This window comes from Peromyscus maniculatus, chromosome 5 (genome assembly GCF_049852395.1).
Source record: "Peromyscus maniculatus bairdii isolate BWxNUB_F1_BW_parent chromosome 5, HU_Pman_BW_mat_3.1, whole genome shotgun sequence".
NCBI classification, from domain to species: Eukaryota; Metazoa; Chordata; class Mammalia; order Rodentia; family Cricetidae; genus Peromyscus; species Peromyscus maniculatus.
The window spans coordinates 100,409,916-100,426,610 of NC_134856.1; the positions used below are offsets into that span (position 1 = coordinate 100,409,916).

The window sequence follows — 16,695 nt, forward strand, 5'->3', positions numbered from 1 at the left end:
CCAAACCAGCCATATTGCCCCTCAGATGCCCATCAGACACAAGACAATCTCAGACTTCAAATCTATATATGAAATATATGTAAATGAAATGCCATATCATGTACACACCTTCATACAACAGATATACCTAAAAATGCATGCATTTTTAGCCATATTTCGAGAGTACCCGGCAAAGAAGTTAACTAATGGCTACTTTTGTAAAGAATCATTTTATAAGAGACATCAAATGCCACCTAGCTACTGATAGGGTGCCAGACATGATGGAGGATTTAAAAAGATAGAGTCCTTCTAGAAGCTTACAGTGTCTTTGAGGAAATGATATCAATTCATCATAAAAAGAAAACTACTATTTGGAGGTAATTATTACAGAATCCTGGTAGAATTATATGCTAGATTCATAACTGTTCATTGATTGCTGGTATAAACCTGACAGAGCCAGGTCAGAAGAGTTCTGTGGTCTGAGGGGTGAGGGCTGCGCCATCATGGATGTGGGCCTATGCAAAGGAGCCTTGGAAGAAGGAAGCAAAGAAAGAGAGGGACTCTCTAGCTGGAGAAACACCAGAGGCCACATGGCTTGAGTGACCTCTTTGAGGGAAACTTTGAGCCTGACTGCCTAAAACTAAGAGTCAAGGAAGTTCTGAGTCCCCTAAACTTCAGAGACATGGTGGGTGGACGAGGCATCACAATCAACCTTGGCATAAGTTACATTTCAGATAATAATCCAGGTTTACTCACTGAGGGTAATGCAGCTCCACTGGTGAGTTAGCAGTGTTCCCTGGGTCACCAAAAGCCAAGTCTCTGGTCTCAGGTATGACTAGAAGAGCCATGTGGCCAGTTTAACAAAAGTCCTGAGTGGGTCATTGAATCATTCCAGGTCTCTTCAAATAGCCCGAGTCCTGTCTTGTGAGGGCACCGGCTTGTATGTGTCTCTAGAGGCCTCAGTGACTAAACAATGACCTGTCATCATCCTCATTACAGAAACTTTAAGAGGAAGACCTATTTTGTTCTTTTCTCTCACTTGTCTTATCACACGAAATCACGTTTGATTGAAAACCAAAGATCCAAAACCATTTTTGACCTTCAAGATCTCTTACATTCTGGGATTCCTGGAAGAGTGAGGTTTGGCATTTTTATAGTGGTTACAGACAGTGAAACCTAACTGTACCTCGCCTCCTGACTGGTTCAAACCAAGTCTGTCTAGGCTTCTTTCAAATGAGGATCATACAGCAGTGCTTATTTTCATGGCTGCATTCAATACCACATGGTTTCATTTGGATTAGAAAAGCATTTATCTAAATCAGCATTTAGGAGCTGGAAAGACTTCAGAATATTGGCAGATAGGTATTGGCAGACAAGTGCAACAGACCCTACCCTGCTAACGAGACAGGGTCCCCAATGTGTCTTCAACACTTTGTGTCCACGAGCTCACATTACTCAGAAATTTCCTCTAATAGCAGCTTGACTGGAAAGGCACAAAGCTCAGCAAAGCCCCATTGCGTTCTGTAAACTGACGGGCACCTGAAGCCGAGCAGTGATGGAAAATCAGATGTGGTCATATATGTATGCAGTGGGTAAAAGAAAGTAGGAAGGATATGCAACAGTGTGGTCTAAAAAAATGTCAAAACCATCTACCCAATGATTTAAAATACAAAAACACAGTGTCTCACATTATGAAGCATAATGAAATAATGGCATAGAAAATAAAAAATAAGTAAACTGAGAAAGTTCAAGGACATAGCTGAACTATAAAATGATGTTTGCAAATAAAATGATGTGTTGGGGAATAAAGCTCACCCCAAACATGTAATAACCAAGATTTTACTTTCTTCTGGTATTTATTTCCTATATCTATTTACAGTACACTGGACAGGGCCAATATTAAATATGAAATTTAGGCTATGAAAGAGGCATGTACAAAAATACACCTTGAAAAACTTAATACTTAGTATTTTGAAAAGAAGAATGAAAATAAAACTCTCTCAAACTCACAACTTCCTAGAGAGAATAGAGGGCTATGTTTGTAAAAGGGCTTGAAACTTTCCAAATAAATAATTTAAGATGACCAAGAAGTAGCCAAGAATCCTGCATTTTGCCATTTGTTCAGTTTCTATATTTCAACTATATATTAAAAACAATTTCTCATTTTGAATGTTTAAGGTTTCCACAGTGAATCCTGCAGTTAAATAGGACCACACAACTTGGATGGTCAGCAGCATTGCATAGGATGAGATTTATGTGAGATCAGTTCCAATGCCCAGTGTGGAAAGTGAAAGAGTAGACAGTTGTCCTTCATGTCCTTGGAGATTGGTTTTGATTCCAGGACTTCTGGGGATCCCCAAATTAACAGGTGCTCACATCTGCTATTTACAGTGACCATCTATAACCTATGTAAGTTCTCCCACATACTTTGAAAAGCCTCTGTATTGCTTATAATAGCATTATATAAATGCTACATAGCTAATTGTTATGCTATTTTGCCTAGAGAATCAAAACAATGGAGAAGTCTATGCACATTTATTACCGATGGAGTTAAAAGCACTCTTGATTCACAGTTTATTGAATCTTCAGCTTCAGGACTCAGGCTATTATACCTGCACTTTAAAGAGTCCATGCAATCCTGGAGAAATGAAAATACCACCTTCATTTAATGTGGTACTACTGTCTTGCCTTAAACCAAGCCCTCCTCAACTGACCCCTTTTAGTTTGTTTGAATCCCAAGGTCCTCTGAGGGATAGACATACAATTAAAGAGTCAGAACTAGGATCTGCATATCAGAGAAAACACACTGTATTTCTCTTTCTGAGTGGGTTTACTTAGTTCAATATATTTATATTTCCAGTTCTATTCATTTTCCTGCAAATTTCAAACTTCCATTTTTCTTTATAGATGAATAAAGCTCCATTGTGTATTTGTATGTTTTCTTTGTCTGCTTGTCAGTTGATGGAAATCTGAGCTGATTCCATTCTCTAGCTGTTGTGAATAGGGCTGCAATGAACATGGAAGTAGAAATGTCTGTGTAGAAGTGTAGGGCCCAGACTCCTTAGGGTGGAAGCCCAGGAGTGGTGTGCCCTAAGACATATAGTTCTTCTACTTTTAGCTTGTAAAGGAACCTCCAACCAATTCCAGAAGTGACTTCACTCATTCACACTTCTACTATCAGTGTATAAGGGTCCCTCCTTCCCCACATCCATGCCAGATTCATTGTAATTTATTTTATTATTTATTTTTATGATAGCCACCCTAACTAAGGTGATATAGTGGTTTTAATCTGCATTTCCAGACTACTGACTACTAGAATTCAAGAAAGTAATTTCTGCAAAGGTGTGTTGGTTACATTTTGTCTTCTTGACACAGACTAAAGTCACCAGGAAACCTCAACTGAAGAATTGCCTATATCAGACTGGCCTATGAGAGCATTTTCTTGCCTAATAATTACTGCAGAAGGGCCCAGATCACTGCAGGAAGTTTTGGGTGGTGTAAGAAAGCAAGCTGGTAAGTCATGGAGAACAAGCAAATAAACAGCATTCTTCCATGCCTCCTACCTTGGCTTTCCTGGATGATGGACTGTGATCTGTAAGTGTAAACTAAAATAAACCCTTTTCTTCCCAAGTTGCTTTTGGTCATGGTGTTTATCACAGCTACAGAAATGAAATGAATACAAACAGTAAACCGAAGCATAAGAAATCATCAAATAAATGAAAGAAAGATCTAAACCACAGTGAATGGTATCTCCACCGGTGCAAAAAAAATCTAATTGAGGCAAATTAAAAAGTGAAAGGCAGGTTTGTCTGGGGATTAGTAGCTCCCAGGCAAGGACCATGAAGTTGGCTGGACTGGGGTAGGTAGGGGCTTTTCATAGTAGAGGGGTGGGAGACAGTGCCATGCTTGATAAGATATTGGAGTATTGCCTGGGTTAGGGGTCCAGCAGGTGTGTCCTGAGTCCAGTGGTTACTTTGGAATCTGGAACTAAGTGTCCGCTTTTCCCAGTGTTTTGCGTGTGCTTTTATAAGCACCAGCATTTGATGGGAATCTTTGTCTGGTTCAGACTTCTGCAAGCACTGGATTCTGGCTGAAGTGGGGGTGAGGAAGGGTGTCTTTTATCCTGAAATCTCCAGCCTAACACATAGAAGGTAGCATTTGGAGAGGTACCATAGTGTAGGCTGAATTGTCACATAATCAGTAGTTGTCTTTGATAAAACATCAAGTTCCTTGATTATTGCAAAGGGTTTAGAGAGCACAACCACAAAGCCATCCTGGTAGTTTCCGGTATGATTTTGGTGTTCAGATTGGGTGTTCCGCATCAGCCACACTGCTTCCAAGACTACCTTCTAAAGCCAGGTTCCTGGCTGAGGCTGGATATCTTCCATGGGCTGTCAAACTGATGGCCATGGGAATAATTCATCATGGACATGTTGATATTAACAGACATGGAATTAACTAGTTAATTTTGGTTTCTGGAGTGCCCAGGAAGAGCTGTATTATAGAGGGGGAAAGCCATGACCTTGGGATTGTTGAAGATAAATCAGAAAAATCCCAGGTGTATCAAACTTTTTGACACTGGGAAACATCATCTACAAAGTTCACATTTTAGAATTGCTCATCCAGTTATAGAAGAAGGAGGAGAAAGAGGAGAAGGGAGAGGTAAAAAAAAGAAAAAGAAAAAAAGAAACCACACACAGAAAAGTGAGGTTATGATTTTGTGTTGGGCTATCCTGGGCTGCAGGTTAGACATGGCCCCTAGTGAAGGGCCTGAGTTTCTTGTGAGATGAGCCACCAGACAGCAACTGCCCTGCTCCTACGTACCTTTCCAAGTGTTTTCAGGACACAGGCACAGAAGGACCTGACTGTAAGAGCCTCATAGAACTAAGATACTCAAATGAAAAAAAAAAATCTGAATCTGGAGAACAAAGTGTCCTCAATTAGAAGCAAAGGGCACTGTCAACAGATGATGCAGGATGGGCCAGAGAAATGAAACCAACCACAAAGTTTGGAAGGTTAATATTGCCAACTAGATAGGATCTAGGATAAGCCTCTCAGAACACTTGTGGAGGATTCTCTCCATTGGATTAGCCTCTGAGGGATTTTCCTGGTTACATTATTGAATCTCCTCATACCTGCCCTGAATGCAGGCTTGTAGTGAGGTCCTGGGGAGAAAGTTTTTTGCCTGCTTGTCTTTGAGTCTTCCTGGTGAGCTTATCTACCTGGTCCCCAAGTTTGTCTATACTTCTGTTGCTGCTGCCACCACCATCCCTCGTGACATCAAAACCGAGCTTCTTCCGCCTTCCAACAGAAACTGCAGACCAGTGGCTCTTCAGTAATCTAGGGCTCTGGAGCATCCAGCCTTGCAGCTGAACAGCTACCGGCTCTCAGGGCAAAGACAGGACTGTTGAATTACCCAGACTACATTATGTAAAGCAGTCTAAAGAATTCATTTAAAAATATAAGTTCATCCCATGGGTCCTGCGCCTCTAGAGAACCCTGACAAAGACACAAGCTATTCCCAAGTTCTATTTGGTTCCATGTCCCTGATTCTGACTATTCCACTCAGCTCTGGCTGTAATCAACCAGCTTTCTGTTTCTCTTTATCTCTCAGCTTAAATTCCTCGGCTACTGGTTGAAGGGGAGACAGATTTGAGTTTCAGCACCATCTCTCTCTCTCTCTCTCTCTCTCTCTCTCTCTCTCTCTCTCTCTCTCTCTCTCTCCACCTCTCTCAAACAAGCGGGCAAAAACAAACAGAAAGCATTGTGCCAGAGTTGGACCTGCATGTTGGATAGCAAGCTCCTGCTTGTTATCAGTTACTCTGTCTGTTAAGAGCAGTGCTCAAAGCAGAGGCTGTGGAGGGTCATTCCTCAGCCCTCTGTGTATTGTTAGAGGACTGCTGGGCAGGAACCCTGCTATAGCACACCTGCTAACTTATTATTTCTCTATTTTTGCATCATTACATGAATTCACTTATTCAACAAATATTTACTGAGTCCTTACTCAGTGCCGGTTATTGTTTAATGGAGGAGACAATGCCAAGCAAGGCCAGCCTCGTCCTATTCTCAGGGGACAAGCAGTCGTAGAGGTTTGTCCAGAAGTGACGGTGATATTTTTAGTGACTGGAATAGCACGTGTGCACTGATAGAACGAACAGCAGCCATTGTGCTGTACTAATGCAATGAATTATCAGCTTATGATCTGAGAAATTTATTTATTTGTCCTCTTGTAAGTACTTTTCTTTTTAAAAGAAGAAAATGTACAGAGAGAGAGAAAGAGAGAGAGAGGGAGAGGGAGAGGGAGAGGGAGAGGGAGAGAGGGAGAGGGAGAGGGAGGGAGGGAGAGAGAGAGAGAGAGAGAGAGAGAGAGAGAGAGAGAGAGAGAGAGAGAGAGAGAGAGAGAGAACACCCAGAGGGAGAGCACTCGAGCTGAGGAGGAAGGAAGCAGGTGGGCCTTCTTAAAAGTGACCAAGAATCCCATCAAGAACATGGTGAGTAATGATTCTCCAAATCTACCTTTACCCTATCTTCCTGAAGGGAGAGAAATAGAGCCAGGAAAATGAAAATGAGCAACCTTGAAAATATGGTACCTGCAATGAGCCATTTCAGGAACTAGTGTATGAGTCCACTAATAAGAAATGGGCAGGAGGGGTAAATACATACAGAAGGGAAGCAGAGGGGTGGGCACTGGAGTCTGGGGTGGGAGGAATGAAGAACAACTGGTAAAGGCTATAAAATTTCTGTTGGAGCCAACGAAAAAGTTCTAGATCTACATAGAGGTTAAGGTGCTTAATGCTGCCGAGCTATATGTTAAGTGAATAAAATGGCTAATGTTATGTCCTTTACTGTAATTAGAAAAGGATGTCTTTAGTTCACACACTGAGGCTCAGCCTACACCACCTGCCTCCTCATTCCCTGTCATGGCGTGGCAGTCTGGAGGGGTCAGTGTTGTTACCAGGCAAAGGCTGAGCTCAGGAATATTTGCTTCTTGTTTCCTTGACTTCATGTCTCATGGGTGAACTTATGGAAATCACTGAGAGGTCAACTGCTTACGGAAGAACACACTGCTCCCATTGGAGAGACATTGGCTCTGGCAGGCAGAGAGGTATCGCAGTGTTCTGGTTAGTTTTTGTCAAACTGACTTAAGTTAGAGTTACCTTCGAAGAAGAACCTCAATTGAGACAATGCCTCCATCAGACTGCCTGTAGGCATGTGTGTGTGTGGGGGGGGGCATTTTCTTGTTTAATGATTGATGTGTGAGGGCCCAGACCACTAGGGAAGTGCCTTCCTAGGTAAGTGATTCCCAGAGAGTATAAGAAAGCAGCCTGAACAACCCATGAGAAGTAAGCCAGTAAACCACATTCCTCCATGACCTCTGCTTCAGTTCCTGCCTTGAATTCCTATCCTAACTTCCCTTCATGATAACCCTCTTCCTCCCCAAGTGCTTTTGACCATTATGTTTATCAGAAAACTAATTAGGACACACGGGTGCATTCGAGTGTTTCTGATATGAAGATGTATGTGAGGGGTGTGCGGTAAAGAAACTGCCAACATGGCCACGCCATGGTATGGGAAGGTGTGTTGTAGATAAGAGAGAGAGAGCACCCAGAGGCATCTGGAAGAGTCCGGAGCAGAGAGAGAAAGAAGTAGACTGAACATGGCCAGCAGATTGGAAATGGCCAGGGGTTGTTATCTGTGAGAGAACAATAGGAAATAGAGAATACAGAGAGCCTAGTGAGAATAACCAACCGGGTTATAAGAGAGTAGCTGAGGGAGGGGAAGCCTGTGAGCTGGAGGGAGTTTAGGGGAGAGAAGGAGATGAGAAGGGCTAGGATGCTAGTGTGGACTTTGAAATTTATAGCAAGTACTCCTGGGTAGGGTCTGAGGGATCCTGGGGGCTAGCATGGACCTTGATATGCTGATAGGTGCCACAGATATATGTTAATTGGAGAACCATATGTTTTTTTTTTTGTTTGTTTTGTTTTTTTGTTTTTTTTTTTTGCCAGAGGTAAGGGAAATGACTCCTTTTGGCAGGCAGGAACCAGCTTCATGAATTCCTGAAGAATGCTGGCTTTATCTAACTGCTGGAAGTCCTCCAATAGTCCAGGTTGAGCTGGACCTACACTCAATTTTGAGTCAGTGGGTCTACCATTTGGGGGAAAGTATTCTTTGGATCTGATAACAGGGTCATTTCTAAGTCATGTAACTTACCACAACAGTGGCTTTTAGAAATTCTGGGAGGTCCTAGATGCTGTGCACACAGGTGGAAAATACTGTGGGCTAAAAGTAATAGTGTCTTGTAATTTAGAAAATGCTGCCATTAAATATTATGAAGTAGCTTTCAAGACAATGGAATGGGAAAATGCTATCAATGCTATGCTGTGCTACACAGTACAGGTTCCGAATGGTTCCATAACTTTTCCAAGTATACACCACTTGCCAATGCTCCAAGAGACTCTGTAGTAGGGTGTCAACTTTCCAATGCTTGTGAACACAACAAAATTGCATTTCTAGATGGGGCAAACTATTCCTCAGTAAGGGTTTTCATAAAAGCAAGTGCTCATTTGTATGTAAATGCCCTTCATGGTCATGTTCTTGAGATTAGAGTACAAATACTTAGACGTAGCAGCTATACCCAGCCTTAATACTTGGGGAGGTGCTTAGTCTTCCTGCAACTTGATATGCCATGTTTTGTTGATACTTATGGGAGACTTACTCTTTCCTAAACAGAAACAGAGGAGGAGTGGATTGAGGGGATGGGAAAAAAGGAGGAATGGGGGGGGGTGGCTGGAAAGAGAGGAAGGAGGGGAAATTGCAGTCAGGATGTAAAATAAATAAATATTTTTAAAAAAGAATATTTGTTTAATGATGTCATTTGTTTCTTGAGGTAGTTTTTTTTTTTCACATATAATATTGGTCCTGTGATAGGAAAACCATCTTTTATAAGTAAGTCTGCTGATGGGAAATTAAGTGTTTATTTTGAGAATAAGAATGCTAATTTAAGGGGGGGCAGAGGGGGAAGAACAATGGAATCCGTGGCTGATATGTAAAATTAAATTAAATTATAAAATAAAAAAAGAATGCTAATTTAAGTATGAACCTTGGGTTTTTATAAAGAACAGGGGAAATAGAGGGGGCAGATAAGGGGTACTGGTGGAGGAGAGGGGAACGGGCCTCAGTGTACTCACCTTGATGGCACAAAATGTCTGAAAGGAGGGAATATGGGATCTAGTGTGAGTTAACAGGAAGAATTTGGCTTGGTAAATTAAACATCTATTCACATACACCTTAGACAATAACATCAAATGCAGACGAACCAAGAGTGCAAGGACACCACCATTTCTGGTGCCCTCACTGAGGACAAGTCCAACCTGCATCAGTAGACAAAGCCTTTTTGAATTAGATGGAAAAATATAGATGGTTAGGGACAGGATTTTGAAAATTCACAGAAGGTGAAAACTTGCTGGGAAATCTGCTTTACTTTTGGTGGCAGTTAGAAACAAGAGAAATCAACGCTGCTTCAGAGATAATGGGGGCCTGCCCCTGTCCACCTGGATTTAATTCCAAACTACGGTTGAATGGCCCTCACCCTTTTATTTTTTCTTTACATTTAAGGCAGAGATCCACATGTTACTTGAGATGTCCAGGGTAAACAGAAAAATTCTTCCCTGAAAGCATCTGTGCAAATTTCCACCAATAGTCTGAACCAGCCAAGCCTGTCTCAGCTTGATGGCTTCCACCATCTCCAGCAATCCATTTCAGGCTAGGGGCCAGAATTAGCAGGGGAGCTCCTTAGGAAGGACATTCCAGAGTGGCACATAATCTGCATTCTAAAGAACATTCCCAGGGGGCCAGGAGACAGAGACATTGCCTCTTGACTGATGGTACAAGTGTGTGGGGCCTGCTCTTCCCTTGACCTTGGACTGGGATCCCTTCCTTATCCATCTCCCTAGGATCTTTAAGAATATTTCATTCATACCACTTGCTCTGTAAGAAAAGAAATGTGTGGGCGTTCTCTGGTGCTTTTGTGATTATTATTTTATTGTATGTGAATTCACTAATCTCTCCTGCCTTTATTGAGATTTTTGGGGCGCATGCTTGTTGGAGTACACTTAACAAGTATGGATTATGAGACATATCAGATTCATCACTAAGTAGGGAAGGGGATGCGCGCGCACGCACATACACACACACACACACACACACACACACACACACACACACACACACACACAGCACAGCTGAGCAAAGCAGAAGGAAGAAGCAGCACCTGTCCTGTGTCGGCAGAGAAGCTAAGGGTACAGTGCAACTGAACTCAGGCATTTGCTGAGGTCTCTTTAGAGAACAGTTGACCTCCTCACTACCTTGTCTGGCAGAATGGATCAAAGCTAGGCCTAAAATATCAGAAAAATAATGGAAAGACTCTCTTCTAAAGAAATCGTAAAAGCCACCCAGAAAAGAATCAAGATTTTTAATGTGTTTGTGAGCACCTCAAAGTGAAATTCTTCCTCCTCACCTACCTAAACAAGCCTGTCAACATCACCGCACTGTGGAGTTCTTTCCCACCCTCCCCAGTCCTTAGGATTTCCACTTTCATTCTTACCAAGTGCCAACCAATATTAAAGAAACAAGATCTACCCTGAATAATTTCCTCATGGGATTGAAGAACACTGAAGAGAAATAGATTTTAAAATCTGAAAGGATTTTGCAAAGAAAAATGGCCACCTACCAAGAAATAGAAATTTCTGGCATCATTCCCATGTAGCTGCCTTCCACTAATGCAACTCTGTGGGTACTAGCAGAGGAGCGATGCCTTCAAAGTTCTGAGGGAACTCAACTTCCATGAAGAATTCTCTTGCCAAACTGTCAAAAGCAAGGGCAAACTAAGGCCCAGTTTGCAAGTTAAACTTATCTTTAAGTGATGTGCTTTTCCCAACACAAACTAAGTACAAATCTAGTGTAAATGTTAAGTTTTCCCTTGCTAAGCCTCCGCGGATTAAATCACATATCTGGCCTAGTCAGTGTGGTAACATTGGTCAGTTCATACTAAATAGAATCCTCAAATACTATAAATACCTTTGATTGACAAAAATTAGCTGATAAGTAAGTAAATGCATATGCATTTCTTAATAAATGCAGCTTCCTTGAAGGGAAAGTGTTTTGGATATTCTGATAGAGAAAAGGACAGAGAAACCAAAGGGGCTGAAGGTCCACAAGCAAACAGGACCAGCTGCAGTCTTGCCAATCCCTCGCTGGGCTCTGAGACAGTGGCATTGCTATACAGTTGTAGTTGGGAGGAACCTGGCATGTGTAACTTCTTCACCATAAGCCTTTAAGTAACACTGATGGGGGAATGCTGTGAATATGTGTTGCTCTGACTGGTTGATAAATAAAGCCGTTTGGCCTATGGCAAGGCAGCTTAGAAGCAGGGGGGAAATTCAAAGAGAAAGACAGGAAGAAGGCCAAGAGAGATGCCAATGAGTCACCCAAGGAGCAACATGTAATGGGATGCAAGTAAAACCACAGAACATGTGGTGATGCATAGATTAATAGTCATGGGCTTATTTAAGATAGAAGAGTTAGCAAGCAAAAGGCTTGAGCCATGACCATGCATTTATAATTAATATAAGCCTCTGTGTGTTTACTTGGGGAACGCAAGTGGTAGAGATTTGATCCGACCCCAGGCAGGCCGAGACACAGGAAATCTTCCAGCTACATAACACAATTAAGGCAAGGAAATGAAGTTCTATTAATAAATTAAGATCTTCCTTATGAAAGGGAAGGTGTAAAAACTTCTGTTGGGCTCCATCAAATTTTTTAAGTTCTCTTCTAGTGTTAATGCAATGTCACATCAGAACCCTAAGGATTTTAACAGGCATTAGAAATTGAGCTCCCGTGGACAGATCCTATGTGTTCGTTGATTTGCTTGACTGATGTTTGCATAACCCTGCAGGGATTATATGTGGAAAGTTGGTTCTTGATTTGAAATCCATTTGCTCTAAAGATGAGGTCAAGTTTACCCACCCGAGAATTTTAATCCACAGTTTCTGAGATCCTTCTCTTGCAGTTTTCAGAGGTTTGGTGAAGAATTACAGGGAGGAGTGTCCCTGAGGATGACTGACTGCTCACTCTCCAGTGTGTGCATAACCAGGTTGTTGATTGAGAAGTCTGAGATTCACCAGGCATTGCTGTGTCTATGTCCTGTCTCTGTTGACATGATGTGAGTTTAGTATAGAGATCACATTTGTGTGAAATGAGAAATTCATGTAACACAAGCTGATCATTTTGAAAATGTGAAGAATAGTTGTTCTTCTGGCGGTCTTTTCTTAGGAAGCCAAGTTACCTCTTGCTAGCTCTTAAATTTTTAAAAATTCCAGCTAATGCTTATTAAACATGAATTTTCTAGGGATAATTTCACTTTTCATTAAGATACAAGAGAATCCACATTTGCTAAATGAGATTAAGGATAAAAGCAAAAGGAAGAAAAGTTCTGTTTCTATGCTAATCAAACAGTAGCATGATTCTTTAAATGTAGAAGGCAGGGCAAACTGAACCCCGACTTTCAAAACATCAGCATTCACTTTTCACTTCAAATGGAGATTTGCAAGAGAAAATATTACAAGCAGTTGAGTGGCTGCTGCGCCTGGTTTAAACACAGCACTCTGTTCACTCACATTTCTTTTAGGCTATCGACACATGGGCCAGTGCTTATTTTCATGGTTGATTTAATCCATCCCCTCTGCCAGTGTGGGGCTTATTCCCTACAGTTATTCTCCAGTGATCTGTCAGTTCAGATTAAAAAAAAAGTTAAGTGACAAAGATGTGATGGCTGATTCCTTTAGAAGGCTCTAGAAGCTCGAGTGTACTGTTTCAGATTTCTTCCCAAGAATCTATGTTCTCTTTTTAATCCCTTTCCTATCTCCAGGAGTGTTCCTTGTCTAGTCTGAACCGAAACTCCCTAAACAGGCAATTCAATTTTGCTCCTTTACAACAATTTTAGGTTTGCCAAAAGCTTTACAGATCTAACTTCATTGGATTCCTGCCCTTGTTATTGTTGTTGTTCAAAGACAAGGTGGGACATACTTCTTCTTACAGGTGAAAAAAAATCTAAGACCTGACCATCGGCACCAAAACTCTGCATAGCCTTCACAATAAACAATACTACTTCCTCGAAGTTGTATATAAGAATGCTCCCTTGTCAAACTTGTCTAGATTTTTTTAAAAAGAAACTTATTACAAAATGACTGTGTGTAGCGCAAATCCTAACTGATCTTAATAATAAAAACCTGGAGCCAGATATTGGGGTAAATGCTGAAAGACCAGAGAGACAAAGGAACAAGGCACGGCCACCCCTTACCTCGCCAACTCCTCAGGCTGAAAGGGCCAACAAGCTCCTGTCTCTACCTTGCCTTATCACTTCCTCTCTCTACCCAGTCATATCACTTCCTCTTTCCTCCTCCCAAGTGCGGGGATTAAAGGTGTGTGCCACCACCACTGCCTGGCCTCCATGGTTAACTAGTGGCTAGCTTGGCCCTCTGATCTCCAGGCAAGCTTTATTTGTTAGAGCACAAACAAAATATCACCACAACTGTAAATGGCAAAATGCTGGTTAAGTAAAATAGTAAAAGTTACTGATATTATGTCATAAATGTTATTATTGTCTTATTCTTAATTTCTCTTCCCACATCTTCTGCATTTTAATTTTTAGTAGCTAATGCATATACTGCATTTATAATTTTCTTATTTTATTCTGCTGTATTAACCATTCAGTTAAAAAATTCATTTTAAGGTTTTTTTTTTTTAAATATATAGTAAGTTAAGGAGATGGAAACTCATAGTTTTAGTGAAATACACTAACCATAAAATTACCTGGGAGAAAAGGTCATCAAGAAAAGAATCTTAGGAAAATTCATAAAAGAGCAATAGATGTTGTAAAATGAATGCACATCTCACATATTTTTGACAAGCTGGCTTATTTTGAATACAAGAAGTAAAATAGTAGTATATTTACTTTGTCTTTGATGCACCATTGGGGGAAAAAAAAAAAGGTAAAGACAATAGTACCAGATGGGACATGTTAGGTTGCACTGTAGTAGTGATCCCTCTTGGGAAGGGTCAGAATACACTATAGTAACAATCTTCTCTGGATGGGTTAAGATATATTGTAGCAATGAGTTTTCTTTGGACGATCTTCTTTGGGTGTATGTATTATATACTGTAGTAAAAATCTTTTTTGGATGGGCTAGATTCACTGTAGTAACAAAATTTTTGGATAGCTTAGGATTCATTATAGTAGCAATTCTTTTTTGGGTGGGTTAAAGATACACTGTAGTAATAATCTTCCTTGGGTGGGTTAGATTCACTGTGGTAACAACCCTTCTTTGGATGGGTTAGATTCACTGTAGTAACATTCTTCTTTGGGCGTGTTAGGATACACTGTAGTAACAATCTTCTTTAGGATACACTGTAGTAACATTGCTTCATAAACTTGTAGGACTGGAGCCTAACAAGCTTCTTCTTTTACATCAGAGGAGACAGGGCTCTAAGCTCATCACAGACACTTGGGTAAAGCATTCACTGTCCTGACAATTGCCAGAATGATGCCAAGAGGAAAGAGAACCTTTGAGAGTGGGAATTAAATACCCTGGCTTTTCAGTAAACCCCAGCACTTTCTTTCATCATTCATTGTCCTGCCAGCACCAGGACCTGCAGCTCCCAGAGAGGGAGGAGCCTGAAAAAATGTGAACACCATTAATGACCTCTATAAGGGCTCCTCAGGGAGTTTACATAGTTATTGCATTATTTTTGTTTTTATTTCCTTTAGTTTGATCTCATTACACCTTGTGCGAATCACAGAAGGATCCTATAACTAGACTCTTACTTAACCGATTAATTATTCTTTTTATTTGTCTAGAACTTCTAAAACACAATGTAATCACACATACACAAACACACACACATAGTTTGCATGTGTATAAATGTTATTGTCCTGGCTTTGAGACAGAATCATGGCAATGATATTGAACTCATGATCCTTTTGTCTTACCCTTCTGAGCGCTAGAATTATGAGTATACCACTATGCCTAGATCATTTTATTGTGTGTTTTTAAGAAGATACATGCTAGTTCTCATGGTGAAGAATTATACTTCAATGCTCAGCCCAGTACTAGGGACTGAATGCATTCTGGTTCCTACTCGCCTTTTAGACACTAGCCATTATGAAAACCTTCATTTTTAGTTCAAATGCAGTACCTGGTGGTGTTGGGCTGTGCACAGCCAGTAGGCAGGGGCACCCCACTCTCATACTTACGAAAACAGGACTTTGAAACAGTTTGAATTTGTTGATAGTTCTGAGCATCCATAATACATGCATTATCTATTTTTGTTTAAAACCACCCAGAAGGGATGGCAGCCTAGCTTTGTGGGGGACTGAAGCTGAGTGGCAACTGTCAACTTGGGTAAATGCTCCTCCCTAACTTTCATAAGAGGACACCAAGTGTATCTTGATTATAATAATTTGTGATTCTCGTATTGCTTGCAGCCTTCTCTGCTCCACCATCTTAATAGAGTATATATTCACTAAATAACAGGATACGATCCTTGTTGAAAGCTGCAATGTGACTGGCCACTTGTTAGGTTTAGTTTGTTCTTCTTGCCTAATGTGGATCACATGCTCTCTCTTGTTTTGTTCACAAAAGAGCGATATCATGGGAATGGATTGAAGAGACCCACACTAAAGTTTATAGGAGACCAACATGCCTATCATGCAGAGTGACTACTGACTCTAGAGAATGTTGTAGTCTTGTTTTTACACACAAAGTCAAGTCCTGCATCCATTCTTGAATAACTATGTAGACTAAGGCAGTGTCCACTACACATCTGAGGCCATGTCCTACAGGTTCTATAGGAAAATTTTGGTTCTAAGCAGCAATTTATTCAAGGAAGTTCATGGGGATCTAAGGATTTAGGATTTGAAAAACTGATAAGTTGATCACACTTCAGTGGAAAGCCATACATTCCAAGAATATTTGGGCAGTCCTGGTGGGGGTGTGGAAGACACGAAGTTGGGTGGGAAAGAAAGGGAGTTGATCTAGGAGAAGTTGGGGGAAGGAGTGTGATGCTGATTAAAGCATGTTGTGTGAAATTCTCAAAGAACCAGTACAAATATTTTTAAAGTACATTCAAAGAGGGAATAAAAAACTTGGGAAGTCCTTAAATGTTACCTGGTTAGACTGAAAAGTGTTTCAGATGAATAGAACAAATCATAACTGTATAGAAAAATGAAAATACTACTCTAGCCATCATCACCTAATTTCTACCTAGTCTAGTCTAAGGAGGCATATAATAGAGCATATAGAATAAAGATGTCTGTTTTGAAGGTCAAGTTTTTAGTATGTTCAGGCTTCCAGAATGTGGATGTAAACCAAGCATAACAAATGTGTTGTCCTGGTTTGGGGACAGAGTTACTTGTGGGTGTGCTGTCCCACAGTTCAGTTCCTTCTCCCATTCATAGCCATGTTCTACTCTTTACCATTACCCATGTGTGCTCTGTTCATAAGTGAAACTGGGTGGAGGCATTAGGCAGATAGGTACATATTCACAGACAGTGCTGGTAAAATTACAGAGCTTCTCTTTGTATAAAGAATTAAATCATCAAATACTAACCCCAAGCTGGTAACTGAACATTGGAGGAGGTAAGGACCCGAGTTACTCTAT

The 16,695-nt window shown here is 40.9% G+C and overlaps 1 protein-coding gene across 1 annotated transcript in view; it reads right to left on the minus strand.

Annotated features, from left to right (window-relative positions):
* Pou6f2 (POU class 6 homeobox 2) overlaps positions 1–16,695 on the minus strand; it is a 341,728-nt gene that overhangs the window by 80,463 nt on the left and 244,570 nt on the right. The window lies entirely within an intron of this gene.